General features: G+C 65.5%; 2 long non-coding RNA genes across 2 annotated transcripts in view; one reads left to right on the top strand and one right to left on the bottom strand.

The window, feature by feature from the left end:
* Positions 1-662: 662 nt before the first annotated feature.
* On the bottom strand, positions 663-5,758 carry LOC105070388 (uncharacterized). The gene is made up of 3 exons (XR_012509466.1): positions 4,785-5,758; positions 1,130-4,538; positions 663-982 (listed from the first exon to the last, which is right to left on the bottom strand). It is a non-coding gene; the product is annotated as an uncharacterized LOC105070388 (long non-coding RNA).
* The window catches only part of LOC141578796 (uncharacterized), a 33,292-nt gene continuing 20,347 nt past the window's right edge, over positions 2,510-15,454 (top strand). Inside the window, exon 1 of the long non-coding RNA XR_012509471.1 lies at positions 2,510-2,646. This is a non-coding gene — a long non-coding RNA (uncharacterized LOC141578796). The remainder of the gene's footprint in view (positions 2,647-15,454) is intronic.

Here is a 15,454-nt window from a genome sequence, read left to right as displayed (position 1 = left end):
CGCAGCTCGGTTCCCGCCCTCCTATAGCTCCAACTCCACACTCTTCAGCAACAGTTCCCCCTTTTCTTTTCTGTAATAAAAATCAGAGTTCTGTCTCCTACCCACTGCGACAGGACCCCAAGGCACGCGGCCCTGGGTCCATGTGGGTTGACCGCAGCCTCCTCCCTGCGCCCGGCCACCTGAAGACATGCACCCATGATTCCGCCCTAGTGCCCTCGTGCGCGGGGGCCCTCTCCCCTCCACCTTTCTCAAGCTTCCCAGTCTCTAAATGCCCCCTGCCTCCCACGCTGCCCACCCCGCTGGCGTCCACCCTGCAGGCCGGGCCAGTGCGCCTGGCTGCCTTCCTGGGGATGAATTTGGCACTTCCCTGGGGACATGCTGAGGGTGCCCGGGGCATGTGTGCCTTCCCACACTGCTGTCCCCACAGCTCCCCACCAGCGGCCACAGCTGGCTCAGGTCCAGCCTCCACTACTCTGTGCAGTGCAGGGCAGGGCTAGGGGAGCCGGGGTTCAGGGGTGGGTCAGAGGACACAGTCTCCTGGTTGCCGGGGGGGGGGGTGTCAGTGGGAGCGGGGCGCCAGAGCCAGGCTGGCAGGCCCACCTGGAGAGGGACGGCGAATAGGACGCTGCCATCTGGCAAGTGCAGGCAGTCCGGAGCTCAAAGTTTTCCAGTCCCTTGGGCAGTTTATGCTTTATTGTGGTAAAATACATGTGACATAGAAACCGCCATTGGACCCGTCCACTGGGGCACAGGGCAGGGACGGCAAGCACCTTCCACTGCTGTGAGCCTTCACCACCTCTCTGTAACGCTTCCTCCTCCCGAACGGAAGCCCCTTGGCTCGCCTGGCCTCCTTGGCCCTCACCCTGGAGGCAGGTGGACGAGGAAGCCGCTCCGTGGCACCCCTCTCCTCAAGGGGCCACCCGAGACACAGAAACGTCGGCTAGCCTCCCCAGTCCCATGGATGGTTCATGGCAGCAGGGCCCTGGGTGGAGAGACAGAGAAGTGGTGGAGGGGCCCATGTCCCAAGGCAGCGGCCGAGTCAACCGTCGCCAGCAGGGCCCAGGCCTGCTGCCCACCTGCCGGCCAGAGGGTCAGCAGCACCGCCCTGACAGCAAAGGAGGGGTCTCACCTTCCAGCCTCTGGTTGTCATTAGCTGCTCCCGGGCGCGAGGTAGGCCCTGCCGCCCGCCAGGATCCAGGCTCGCGAGGGGCCACCTGGACCTCATTACTCTTAAGTGGTCGGGTCTGCGAGTGCAGGGCTGGGGGAAGGAAAGGCCTGCCCCCCGCCCCCACCCCTCCAGACCCGCACTTCGGGGGCTCCGCGAGAGTGGGATTGAGCTGGGCCCACCCCAGAGCCTGGAAGGGACGTCTCTGAGCCCAGCCGGGGAAGAGACCAGAGGGGGGGCAGGGAGGACTCGGGAGGACGGGGGCCAGATCTTGGTCCCTCTCCATCCCCTCGGGGTCCCTCTGCCCTCCCTGAAGGTGACCTGGATTACCTGCAGTTAAGGTCACTGTCAGCGCCTTTTCTGACAGGTGGGAGGGTCAGAGTGCCTCCTCTACCAGCCCCACCCTGGGAAGGACCCTCCTGGGTCTCCACCCCCTCCCAACACCCCAGGAAGTCTCCAGCCGGTGATGGAGCCAGGAGGGTGCCGAGGGGGCCCTGGAGCAGCCACCCAGGGAGCCCAAGATCCCAGCCCTGTGGGCACAGGGGCTCCAGGCGCCCAGGCCCTGCTCAAGGTGCATTTTACCTGACAGCAGGCGCCTGGCCCCAGGTGGGACCGGGGCGGGATCCAGGGAGGGGCCCCCAGCCTAGGCCAGAGTGGCGCCTGCAGCTCCTGCCCACGTGGAGCAGAGGCCTCGAGGGAGGACCCTCAGGGCCGGGGTGGGGCAAGGCCGGCCTGGAGGCTGGGTGGCTGGGCAGGGCCCTGGGGTCCAAGGGACTGGCTGGGGTGCCCACGCTGAGGGCTCCACACTCATCCCCATCCCTTTATCCCAGAGCCCTCCTTGCTGACCACAGGAATGTGCAAGATGGCTGCCCTGGAGGCCGGGCGGGGCGGGGCGGGGCAGGATGCGGTTGGGGGGGGGGGCCTCCGCACAGGCTGACCTGAGAGACGGGAGCACGTCCGGGCTCTTGGCGCCATCACCTCTGTGTTTTTACCCACCGAGCAAATATACACTAAATGGAGCTCAAACAGGCACAGCCACAGGAACGGCCGATTCTGTCCTTTCTTCTTAATCCCTTTGGCTTAGGGTTTCCCGGCCTGGACAGCCTGTCGGAGGGGAAGGCTGCCCAAGGGCACACGGGCGTCCGTCCGGGGACATTCAGGCAGTGACCAATCCCTGGCCTCCTCGGCGTGCGCCCTGCGACGAGGGCCGTCTCCCAGCTGACCAGTGGGGGAGCAGCCACTGTGGGTCCCCGAGTCTCGGTGAGATGGCCAAGGATGGAGCCATGATGGAGACCGGCGTGCGGCCATGTCCGTGGGTGAAGGAGGCACGCAGACCGGGACGGAGGACATCTTTGCCGTCCCCTCGGCCAAACTATGAAAAGCAACCCTCTCCCCCGAGCCCCAGGCACCAACCCGGAGACCACCCTGGGCCGGAGCCCAGCACGGCCGCCTCCGCACCTCGGCCGTGCAGCTTGGGACAGGTCAGTTCCTGGACGTCTGGGCTGGAGCTAGTCCTTGAAAAGCCTCAGGGTCCAGCCCGGTACAGGAGGGCCCGGTGTGGGCTGTAAGGATGCGACCAGGGGCTGGCGGGGGCGCCTGAGCTGGAGTGGGGGGCGATGCCTCCCCTCGGCAACCATTCACCAAAGGAGGTTCCCGGAGTCCAGCTCCGTGGGCTGCAGGGTACTGAGTCCCACCTGGAGACGGCCGCCCCTTCTGCCAGCCACCCGGCCAGGAACCTGGTGCCCGAGTGGCCGTGGCCCCTGGGAGGAGCTACCCCCGACCCCAAATCAGGAAGTGTCCCTGATCCCATCTGATTTCAGCCTGTTCCCTCGCATCCTGGCTTCCCAGGAGGTGGGAGCAGAGCCGGCCCCTCAGGAGGCTCCCTGAGTCCCAGAAGGGGGTCCTCTGAGCAGGTGTCACACTAAGTGTGTTGCTGTGGGGGCCATGCTTGCAGCCTAAGGGGCCTTTGGGATAAGCAGACCCCATCAGGAAAAGGCCCCTGTGTCCTTCACCCTAATTCCCCAGCCCCCAACCCCACTGGGCTGGGAGTTTTGACTTAAGCAAATAATGTGCACCAGCTAAATCACGCACCAGGAGTCTGGTCCTCCCCCTGCCCTCCCCGTGCCCTCCCCCTGCGCAGGCCTTGAACTCCACGGGGCTTTGCATTCTGGGGGGCTTTCCCCAGACGCCCTCCAGCCCCGGCATCATGGAGTTGGGGCAATGGGTCTGTGATCCCAACATGCAAGGAACAGAAGCCCAGAGAGGACAGAGTGGGCCGCTGGGGTCCACAGTGGACAGCAGGGGTCCCCGAGGGGAGTGACCACCATCCTGCTCAAGTGGAGCGTGCGGGAAAGGAGCAGGGGTGAGCAGACGAGGGCCGCTTCGTCTGGGCAGAGCACCTGCCTTGGACCCCAGTGCCCAGCACCCAGCCCTCAGCTGCTGCGGGGGCACTCAGCCTGCTCTGAGACAACTGTCTCCCCCTTCTCCCTGTTCCCGGTGAAGATGCCTGGCCTCTCGGTGGGGCTGCCCCGAGGGCAGAATGCAGCCCGGGACCCCCAGCACCCCCCATGCCCTCCCACCCTGACAACCTCCAAGACACAGACGCTTGTCCTTCTGGTTGTGTGTCCACCGCTGGAGGGTGCTCTTGCTTGCAGGCACACAGAGCGGGGGCGCCCGCCAGGCACACAGGGCCGCACAAAATGGCCTCCGTCTCGCTCCCCTCAGCAAGAAGGGAAGATGCTGCTCCTGGGCCTCGGGCACCGCTCACTCTGCCTCCAGCCCCTGCCGGCTTCGCGCACTCTTCTATCTCCAGGAGTGGCCATCAGGGCCCCTTCCCCCCGGCCCCAGGGGCTACCACCCCCAGTTTCCACCCTCCAGTCTGGTGTTTTGGCCCCTTCCCCAGGGCCCCCACCTGACCGTCTTCCTCACTCCCTCCCCCAAGTCCTTCCTCTTTCTCAGAATGTCCACCCTGTCCCCACTGGAGACCGCCCACCCCTCTTGCATTCTCTCTCACATGTGTGCAGGTCTCGCCCCACCCTCCCCACGAACTCCTCTCTCCTGCTCCTGACCCTCAGAAATGTCCACCTGCTTCCTGCTCCCGCTTCAGAGGGGCCGGGCTCGGAGGGGCTTCGGTCTGTGGGATGGTGGCCCGTGGCTCCCAAGGAAGCCACGTGGGTGAGTGGGTGGGTTGGTGGGCTGGAGGGCAGGGGTCAGGGTGTCTCTCTGCAGTCTCTGCATGAACAGCTGGAGGAGCCAGTCCAGGGGCAGCTGGAGCCCATCCTGGGCCTGGGGGAGGTCTGGCCTGGCGACTATGTGGTCACCCCGTCGGTGTCTGTGTGTCCTGGCCTGGCATGGAGTGGTGGGACACCGGTTGCTGCGGGGACCACACACAGCCTCAGCTGGGGGCCACCGCCTTATAGCACTGGACCCATGCATGTTGCTGCTCCCCTTACAGTGTGACCATGGGACCCCCGATGCCGCCCTCAGGCCAATCTGGAGCTTGCCCAGGCCCCACAGAACCCCAGTGGGACTGAACTTGGAGCCCTTAGAAATATGGGGTTTGGGGGTTTGGGGATCCAGAAACGACCCAACAGCCAGACCAAGATGGCCCACACCTTACTTGCTCTCTCGCTTCCTGTCCCGAGAGACACGCTGGCCACTCATCCGGCTCCAGCCCCCTGGGGCCGTGGCTGCCCACCGGGCTCCAGGCGGGTCCGGGGTGCCCTCGTCTGGGGCTCACCCGCCTCTCTCTGCAGCAGGAAGAGGACGCACGGCCCCCTGGGCCGGGAGAAGAGGGTTCCCAGGCCACGATGCTGCCCCTGGAAGTTGAGGAGGGTCTCGGGGCAGGCAGGAAGTGCTGGGGAGATGAGAGACCCCAGAGGAGTCGGCTCAAGGAGGCAGCAGTGTGGCGGGGTGCGCGCCGGGGAAAATGGCCGTGCCCTGGCTCACAGCGGGGCCTGGCCGCCGGTCTCTCCGCGGGCGTGCCTCGGGCCGCCTGGCCAGGCTCTGCTTGCTGTGTGCAGGGTTTGCAAAAAGTGCTGACTGGCTGAGCCCACAGGCCAGGCTCAGAGGGGACAGGAGGGAGCTTGCTGCCCGGCCTTGGGCACTGCCGACCCAGCTCCCGTTTCCAGGGCACCGGAGCCACCAAATCTGTCGGCTCTGTGCCCATGGACGGGCTTGCCTGGCCACTCAAGGCCGGGCTGTTGGCCGTCACCAGGGAGAGGGTTAAACATCCACCCGTCAACCAAGGCTCCTGCCTACCCTCCACCCAGTGCCTTCTCTAAGACCCTGGACCGCCCACCTTTCCCTTGGGAGCAGAGGGAGGAGGAGGAGAAGGCGGATGGAGGCAGTGACCCTGCCGGCCCCTGCGGGCACCTTCCCACGTGCCCCCACCCCGCCTGCATGCCTTCTGCCCCCAGTTCTCACGGGGCCCAACTCCTGATGGAGGAAGGCTTGACCTCCAGGCTAACTAGCTCTTGCCTGCTCCTGGGGGGCCCCAGGCCGCAGGGAGGAGTCTCGGAGAGCAGTGCTGAGGCAAACCCAGGAGCCTTCTAGAAGGAATAGGCCTGGAGGGCCCGGGGAGGACCCAGGCGTGCCACCTCTGTGGTCTCTGACCCTGTGGTCACTCTGTGGGTCCCAGGGGATACGAGCGGGCAATGCTGAGACGGAGAAGGAAGAGCCAGGGCCCATCTGCCCGGTGCGCGCTGGCGCCGGACAGGGACCCCGAGGGAGGAATAGCCGAAGGGCCGGGAGAAGCAGGGGCCACAGGCAGGCCGGGGAACTTGGGGTGGGGCCGAGAGCGGTACCCCAGGGGAGCTCCAAATGAGCGCTGGCCCCGTTCCGGGCCCCAGGGAGACCACAAAGGGGCTGGGCTCTCAGACCTGAGCCTAATAACTCCATTCCCCAAGGAAGATGCAACGTGAGGCAGAGGGAAGGGCCCAAGGGGGTCCCCGGCCATGAAGGAGGAGGGAGGACACAGGGCCCTGGCAGCGTCAGGAACCCACTCGGTCTTGCCAGGATGGTGGGGGGGCACGTGGGGCACGGTGGGGCTGGGCAAGAGGGGGTGACATGAGGCTGGCAACAGGGAGCGGCCACATTGTCGCAGGGGGTGGGGAGCAGGGGGCAGTGTCTGGCGTGGAATCAGGCCTCTGAGGGTGGACACGTGGGCCCGGCTGGCGTTAGCAGTCAGCAGGACTTGGAGCAGGCTGGAGTCAGTGCGGAGGCCCAGGCTGCGTGCTGGGGCAGCGGGGGATGAGAGAAACCGGTTTTGCCCAGAGTGCGGTGGGACTGGGGTGAGTGAGCCGGCAGCACGCGGCCCCCCGCCCTGCCGCCCCGCCCCCACCTCCGGCCCGCCGCCCGCTTGGGAGCCTTCTGGACTCCATCAGGTGTCACAGCAATCTGGCTGTGACATAATGAGGCAGGCCGGGCTTGGCGGGGTGACCTCTTGTGGCCCCAAGGTTTGGAAATCCCCAAGTCAAAATGACCCAACAGACAAGCTTGAGACTAGATTTTCCAAGAGGGCCCCTTCAATCACCAAAAGACACAAGTGGACAGGCCGTTTCCATTACCGCGGCCTGCGGACAGTAATGCAGCTGGGGCCCCAGGACCACCGGGGCACGCACAGAGCAGTCCTCAGCCCTCTGCTCCCTTGGCTCACCTCTCCTGAACAGGAGGCTAGGACCGCTGGCCACCCGTGTCCCCACAGATGTGAGCAGGTCTGCCTGGAGCCGGCGTGCGAGACAAAGAACAATGTATGATGGAGTGCTAAACGCAGTGTGACCCCATGCCACCCTCGGCACCCGCCACGGGGTCCAGGGGCTAGGGCAGCTGGCAGGATTTGGCAGCTGGAGGGGTCTGGCCAGAGCCGAGCCCCAGTGAGGAGGCTCATGTGGCCGGGATCCGTAACTCACGTCTGGGAGGGGGAGGCATCCCCAGCGTTGCTGGTTTTGGTGGGGGGGGGGGGTGTTGCTTGAGGGATGGAGAGTCCCTCCCACCCCCACGTTCAAAGTCTTGTGCAAGCAGACTTAACATCCCTTTTGTCCTCCCCTCCAGGTGTTATTTGGAAAAGAAAAATACTTTTCAAACTGCATGCTGAAAACTTCAGCATGAAAATTTAATGTCAGAAACCGCATAATCTCTTTCCCAGAGATAAGACACAGCCCCGTGGGGAGGGTCTCTAACCCAGAGAGCAGACTCGGCTGGAAGGCAGGGCCTGGGGGCCGCCTTGGCTGAGGAGGGGCAGCTGAGACCCGGGCCCCTCCCCTGCCCCGGGCGTCCTCCCTGGGGGCACCTGGAGCTCTCTGAAAACCTGTCACCAGCTGCCCTTCTGGGTGGCACTGGCCTCTCCGGCATCAGGGTCGGATATTTCTGCTGCCCTGGAGGCTCAGATGTCCCGGTGATGCCATAGCCTTTTCCTCAGACCCTAATTTTGGCCCCAAGGCTCCCAGCCAGCACAGAGGTTTCAGGTTGCCGACAGCTGAGCCGGGAAGGACAGTGTGGCCATCACCGCACACAACCTTTCCAAGCCACACCCGGACCCCATCCTGGCCAGCAGCGCCGCCCCTGGGGGACATGAGGGGCGCACGTGGGTGCTTCCAAGCCCGAGGCCGTGGGGGACACTGTCCCGTCCAAGGCCCCGGCACTGGGTCCACACCAGCTGTCAGCCCCCAGGGGCCGGGCCTGGGTGCGGGTGTTGGCAGTTTGGGACTGCCCTGGTTGGCCCCCATGTTAGCCTGGTTTGGGGGGAGGTGCACAAAAGACCCCAGACTGAAGCTTGCCTGGGTTTCCCCCTGGTGATACAGACAAAACTCCTCTAGGTGGTCCCCAGGGGTCTCCACCTGGAATGGAGCCTCCCCCGGGCCCTTAGGGAACACCCGGACCCCCACGCCCAGGCCTTGCCTGCCCAGCATGGCTCAAACTGGACAGGCACCCCGAAACGAAGATGGGTGCCCCGGAGCCTGCAGGGCCCCAGGCCCGAGTCTGGGCCTGCATTCCTGGGGAGGGGGTGGCAGGAAGGTGCCTTTCCTGGGGGCAGGGGCCCTTGCAGATCATCAGCAGACGGCCCTCTCACCATGTGACGCTACTGCCCCCGTCAGGCGGCCACCCTCAGGGCTCCATCCCGGTGGCCTCCCCCAGCCCTCCTCTGAGGGGTCCGGGTACCCTGCCAGCCTGAGGGGCAGGGGAGTTGTGGCGGGGTCCCTGGGTCCCCATTTTAGCAGAAGGAGATGAAGGCCTGCTGGGAGGGGGCGTCCATCTATGAGCAGACAGCCCCAGAGCCCCCAGAACATGGTTTCAAGATGTCCAAGCCCCTCTCGTGACAAACCCCAACATTCTGGGGTCCCCCAAGCCCGGGGGACCTGGCTGCCTCGCCCCAGCCTCCTAGCCCCCGTGCACAGGTCCCTGCATGGCGTCCTGGCTCGGGCCCTGGCGGGGCAGGGATGGGACGGGGTGCACACGTCCCGGGGCAGGGCTGGAGCCAGGCCAGCCTGCAAGCTCCTTCTCCCAAACTTGGCAGTGTCTCTCCAAGCCTGTCCCACCCCCTCGAGGGGACAACCAGGAGTCAGGGGGCCACTCTGTTTTGGGCTGTTTGTGGGCCCCTCCCGGCGTTGTCATGGCAATATGGGGCGAGGCCGGGGAGCCATACCTCAGAGGTGACTAAGTGTGCGTGTGCCGCGTTATGGCGCCCGGTGCCCCCCCGGGACTCACACACCTCGGGCCCCGGACCTGGCCCCCCGCAAGAATGTTCCATGAGCCCCGTGGGCAAGCATGTGGCCCAGCATGCCAGGCCAAGCACGCCCGGCCGGCGCCTGCTCCCCTCCGGCCCCAGGGTCACCACCCGGCCCGGAGATTTCCGGCTGCGGCCACCCTGCCTGTCTGGAGCCTCCTTGCTGCTGTCTTCCTGGTACAAGGACCTTCCGCGTCCCCTGCCTTCCTTTGTGTCCCTGCAGAGAGACCCTTGGTCACTCTTCCTATGCTGTGTCCCGCCTGCGCTGCAATGCGCCCCACACTCCATGGGTCCCTCATGGTCCTGGTCCCCCAGCCGCCCCCACAGTCTGTCCTGCTTCTCAGGGAACAGGCGGCTGACCGGCGACTTCCAGCTAGGACACCCGCCCAGCATCCCAGCCTGCAGAGGGGCCCTGGGTGGGGAGGAGAGTCCAGGCCAATGTGAGGAACGGAGGCCAGGGCCGCAGCAGTGGCTTTTGAGTGGCTACTCTTCACCCCTCTCCTGGGGGCCTCTTGGGGGGCCTCACATCCTCCCTGGCCCTGGGGTCTGGAGACCCCTGGTCAGCAGCCCTGGAAGAGCCTGAGGTCAGGGGAACTCGGACTCGCCGCTCTGGCTGGGGTCATTGTGACCGATGTGCACAGCTGCGTCCCACCTCCCGAAGCTATTTTGGTTTTAGCGGGAGTCAGGAGGGCTGGCACGCGGGCCCCCCGGCATCCAGGCGGGCAACACGATAGTTTCAGATAAAGGACATCGCTCATCACCCTCCCCGGGCAGCTGCCGGCTCCCCTCACTCTCTAAGCCCCAAAGGAGGCTCGGAACACACAGTTTTCCTGTCTTATACCAGCCGAGGGGCCCAGGCGGATTTAGCCAGGGTGAGCCCAGGGCCCAGGACAAGCAGGGGATGTTCTGGGAGGTGAGGACAGGCCAGGACAGGAGTGGCAGCTGGTCCTAATACCACTGGCCTCCTTCAGGACGGGCCCCCAGGCCTCGGGCCTCGTTCTTATTTTTGGGAGGTGCCTTCTGGAACTGTGCTGCCTCTCCCAGGGGGCCCAGGACCAGCCCGGTGTGGTCACTCTCCGTGGTGCCCCAGGACCCTGGTGTGGGGCCCTCCTGTTCCTGGGCTCTGGGGACAAGAGGCCAGAGCCTCAGGGCTCGGGACTCACACACTCAGCTACGCCTGCCCAGGGTCTGGATGAGCAGAGACTCCCTGGAATTGCTGGCCACCTGCTGGCCTTGCCACTGTCCCCTCCAGGGTCGGGGGCCGGATGAGGGAAGGTTTCTAACATAGACCAGCAGGACTGGAGGCACTTGCAAGGATGTGGGCCGACATGCCACACCTGGCAGTGACGAGGCACCCACTTCCAGCAGTGCCCCCCGGCCTGGACAGTCCCATGGACTGGACGCCCCACGAGACTTTCCACACTGGTATGTGAGGGAGCTCACCCTGGACCAGGGCGCCACGCCCAGTGGGGACACAGGCTGTGGCAGGCCGCACAGGTGGCAGGGCGTGGTCACAGACAGCCATGGGGACAGAGACCTGGGCTGGGCAGGGGGGCTCCAGGCCTTTCACGACACCCCAGAGCAGTGAGAAGAACCCTGCCCAGGTGCTGGCCATTGTCTGCTGGCCACTAGGAGTGGGGTAGGAGGGTGCCTGTGTCCCCCTAAATCCCCAGATGGGCCTCTCATGTCTGAGGTCCCCATGGCCTGCCATCATTCAGTGCTCTGGCTTCAGACACTGCAGGACAGCCTCGGAAGGCCGCCTGCCACCCTGCCCGCCGTGGCCTGGGCCCCGGCGCCCACCTGCACCCCTTGCCCGCTCCGGCCGGCCTCTCTAAAGAGCGTGTTTTGCAGGCCCTTGAATCTGGCCTTCAATGACCGGCTTGTCAGTGGCCACGCCCCACCCAGTGCCCCTGGACACCCTGAGCTGGGTGCTGTGGGCTCACGGTCACGCTCAGGGGGCTGGAGGGTGTTCTTGGGGGTGTCAGGGCTTGATGTGGCCAGACCAGGCGTCCCAGGGTCTCCTGGGCACCTCCCAGGACTGATGTTCAAAGGGGGACCCCCCTACTGCTCATCAGTGGGGCCAGCTTGGAGCCCCAAGAGAAGGACAAGCTGTGGCCCCACCCTGAGGGCCAGGGGCACTGACCCTGCCACTCAGCTGGAGGGCCAGACACTGAGCACGGCTGGGCTGCGTGTGCTCAGGTGGCCCAAGGTGTCCCGCTCTGGGCACCCTGGCCTTCCGCTCGGCAGGCACGCTGGTCAGTAGAACCTGGTCTCCCAGCCTCCAGGTCCCTCCCCATGGTTGTCCGGCAGGAAGGGGCTACACCCCGCCGCCAGCCGCTCTGTCCGGCGAGGATGACCTGCCGCTGAGGCCTGTGACACCTCTGGCTGCAGGGAGCAGGGTGGAGGGTGCCTATGGCGGGGGCCGGTGGAGCCACAAACCGAAGTGGGGGTCCCTAGAGCTGCGGGACCCCACCTGCCCCCGGGCACCGCTCGCACACTCACACACGTGCACCAACCGGACGTGAGGCTCTGCAGTGCCCAGCTCACACCCCCCACCCTTCTGACCAGCAGGCATGGGGTTTTATTGGGGCTACAAATCAGGTACCACACAGTTTGGGGCTGACACGGTTTTTATAAGAATTATTTAGGGCCCTGGCTGCCGGTGAAGCCCCAGGGAGGACCTGGCAGCGAACATCAGCTCTTGGGGCTGTCGGAATCCCAAACACCCCCCAGAGGGAAGGTGTGACAAGGTGTGAGAAGGCCAGCTCCTTGTGCTGCTTATGGGGACGTGGCTCCCCTGCCCTGCCCCCGCGCGCAGACTACTGGGAGGCGCCGCCCCGCTGCGAGGGGACTCAGAAGCCCAGCCCCTCTCGGTGGTCTCCTGAGGTCCCTCAGGAGTACTCTCAGGCTCCCCCTCAGCCATCAGCGGGCACACTTCTGCCGGCGGGGGTCTTCCCTGCACCCACTGTCCCGATGTTTGTCACCCAGTGGCCAGACAGAATGTCACAGGAACAGCGCGGTGGACAACCCAGGGCACCCGCCTCCATGTCCTAGAAAGCTGCTCACATGTGCCCATCTGGAGGGGGCGGCGGGAGGCACCCCCCACGCACTGGCACAAACTCCCAGACATGCTGGGTGCTGATCGTGGGCGCACTGGAGCCCTTCCAAACCTGTCCAAATAGCAGAGCCCCGGGCACCGGGGCAGTGCCACCCTCTCTGCTCCAGCTTTAGTGCCCAAGGACCCGGCCCAGGACCCCAGCTTTAGGCCAGAGGGTCGGGGGCAGGGAAGCAGCCTCCCAGGACTCAGAGGGACAGGACACCCAGCGGAGTGGGCCGGAGGGAGGAGGGGTTGACCTCGGCCTGCAGGCGGCCCGCTGGGGACCCCAACCAGGACTGTGCTCCGGGACACTCTTGGGAGAGCCCTGAGGGCTGTGGGAAGGCACTGGGTTCTGGCCCCTGATGGAGATGTGAGTGCCCACGTGGGAGGGGGAGGAACACCAGCCAGGTGAATCTCACGCCCTGTGTCTGCTGGGCCCCTGTGGAGGCTAGGGGAGCCTGGCGGGGGAAGTATCTAGCCATGGGGGGAGCCCCTAGGCCCCAACCCTGCAAAGGCAGAACCAGGGATGCAGCCTACAGAGCCGGGCCCAGACAGGAGTGCACTGTGCCCAGAGAGGACAGGGGTCTCCTCGCCATAGCGCCATAGCGTCAGGGCGGCACAACACCACCCCCCCACCAGGAGGCTGCGGCTGATCAAAGCCAGATGTGGGACCAGCCAAAAAAAAAAACGCTGCTTATTTTGACTAGGCAAAGCCCTATTTACAAAGAAAGAATGAAGTGATTTGGGGGGACGGGTGCTGGGGACGGTCTCAGTCGGGAAGGAGCAGGGCAGGTGCTGGCCCGCAGGGGAGCGGTCCTGGTTGCTGCTTCCTGGGCCAGTAGCCCTGGTGTCCCTGAGTCTGCCTCGGGGTGGCCGGCCAAGCCCTGGAGGGGCACAGCTTCCTCCAGGCTGGATGGGTCAGAACCTGGGAGGGAGACCATGGCTCTAGGCTGGGCCGGGGAGGCCAGAGCAGGGCACTGGCTGAAATGCAAGGGCTTCCCTGAGGTGGGGGCACCCCCCCAGCTCTGGGAGGGATGGAGACCTTTGTCCTGACAGGACTCAGAGTCAGTGACAAAGATGGGACAGGCACCCACACACACGGCGCCTTGGGGAGCCGTGTACATGCGTGCTGGCCCCCACGTCTGGGAAGAGGATGTCCCAGGGCCAGAGCTGAGTCTCCTTGGGACCTGGGGTGCAGCATCTAGGGAAGGTGAGGGGGGTCCTGGGGCTGAAGGCCTCCTTCCTGTGCCAGCCTCACAGAAGAGAAGCCCCCAACCCCAGCCTGACACTGACTCCAGCAGAGCTCCCGGGGCCCTGCAGGAGCCGACCACGGGTGGTGTCCCCATTGGGGCCCCAGAAGTGGGGACGGTCTGTGGACATGGCTCCATCTCTCCAGAGCCTTCAGGGACTTTCAGGGACTGATAAACACCCTTGTGGTGATGAGGCAGCACCGGCCGCACATGAGACATTCCAGACTAAGCACCGGGCCTCCCCAGGCGATGATAACACACATGCCAAGCATTGTCCACAGACAGACAGATACACAGCACGCGGCCCGTGCACGCAATGGAGTATTACTCAACCTTAAAAAGGAAGGACATCCTGATATGGGCTACAGCCCGGGTGGACCTGGAGGGCATGACGCTGAGTGACAGAAGCCAGGCACCGACTACCACACGCTGCAGACCCCAGCTCCGTGGCGTGCCCAGAGCAGGCAGATCCAGAGCCAGAAATCAGCCTGGGGGTGGCGGGGGCAGGGCGGGGAGCAGGGGTGGCAAGTGCTGGCAGTCAGGTGCGGGGGGCCGGATGGGGGACAAGGACACGCTTTAAGATTGACTGTAGAGATAGACAACCTCAGGAATACTGACACACCGAAAGGCACGCTTGCAATGGGGATGGTCGGCCATGTGAACTGTATCCCAATAAAGCTGTTTGAAAACAGGAAAGAATGCCCCTCGACCAGCTCTCCTGCCCTGTGTGAAGTCAGGACCGGCAGCCGCCAGCTCCAGCGAGAGCAGCGGCTGGTGCCAGAGGTGCCTGGGCCTCACCCAGACCCCCTCCTCCCCACCTCAAACTCCCGGGACAGGACGGCGAGGGGGCTCCTGTGTGGCCCAGCTGACGAGCTGGGCTTCGGGGTCACCGGTTATCCTCACGCACGCTCGCTTGCTCGTTCACTCCCAGAGTTAGGGTCCCATGAGAGTCTGGAGTGGGGAGGGGAGCGCTGGCTTCTTCAGGTTCCTCTGTGTCTTAAGACCTGGGGGGGATGGGTGGGAGGAAGTGCTGTGTCCCTGGGCCCAGGCCCCTTGCTAGGGCTGCCGGGGAGGGTGCGCAGAGGCCAGAAGACAGGGGCCCCCAGTAGGCAGTGACCTCCAACTCGGCCGGGGGTCGGTCCCGGCCACAGAAAAGAGTGGGTCTCCCCCCTAGCAGAGGGGCCCGGCCAGGCGGTGGGGCACCTGCAGTCAGTTACTTAAGCAATGGCTTGGAGTAGAGATGACAGCGTGATGCAGCCCCGGGGAGACTTTCTGGCCCTTGAAGAGGAAAACCAGACGCGGATGGAGAGGCTTTGGCCAGATGGGTTTCCGCTCCATCCCGGCGGCCCTGGCGGCGAGGCCTCACCTGGGGCTGCTGGGGGGTCTGGGATGTGTCCCCGGGGGCCACAGGCCGGGCCTGCTGCAGCTATAACTCACCGGCACAGGCCAGCCGGCTCCAAGCAGGGCTGGGCGCAACCCCAAGGGGCCGGGAAGGCGGCGGGCCCCGGCCCCCAGCCCTTCCCCTCACAGGCTCCGCCGGCTGCCCCCTGGGCCTCACGTCCCCCCGCGCCTTGACTCGTGACCGTACGGATGACAGGGGCTCCGGGGGGCAGTGCTGTGGCCTCTGACTTGCCCCCTTGGGCCATTTACTTTCCCTTGAGCACTGGCCCGGGGGCCTCCCCACAGGACTGTCCCTGCAGGAAAGGGAGCCGCAAGCCCACTGGGTCAGGGCCCTCCCCTGTGCCCAGCCCCACGTGAGGCTGCCCAGCAAGGCCAGGCCCGTGGGAAATCCCTGTCCCTGCAGGAGAGGACAGGCTGTGGGGTGGAGAGGAGGTGCTGGCCAGGCTTCAGTGGGGAGGATGGAGCGCCCTTCTCCGGTCCCCATGCCCGGGGGTGCAGTGGGGACGAGGCTGCTGGGACTGGAAGCCAGGACCGCCACCTCCCAGACGTCCATGGAGGGGGAGTCGGAGTCCCAGGGAAGACAGCTGTGGGGGCAGAGGCCTTCTGGCCACTAGGGATGCCAAGCAGCTCCGTGCCTTGGGGGGTGGGGGGGTGGGCAGTCCCCCAGCCGCAGGCCCAATTCCTGTTCCTGGGCGTCCTGCAAGGCAGCCCCTTCCCCTGCCCTGTGCTCCCAGCTCTGCCTCCCCTCCCGCCAGCCCTGTCTTGGAGCTCCTCTGAGACCACAGCCCTGGGGGGCTGAGGGGTCAGGATGCTGCCAC

The sequence above is a fragment of the Camelus bactrianus genome, chromosome 10 (genome assembly GCF_048773025.1).
Source record: "Camelus bactrianus isolate YW-2024 breed Bactrian camel chromosome 10, ASM4877302v1, whole genome shotgun sequence".
In the NCBI taxonomy this organism is placed as follows: Eukaryota; Metazoa; Chordata; class Mammalia; order Artiodactyla; family Camelidae; genus Camelus; species Camelus bactrianus.
The sequence above is the reverse complement of the archived record's forward strand: the minus strand, read 5'-3'. Positions and strand labels throughout refer to the sequence as shown.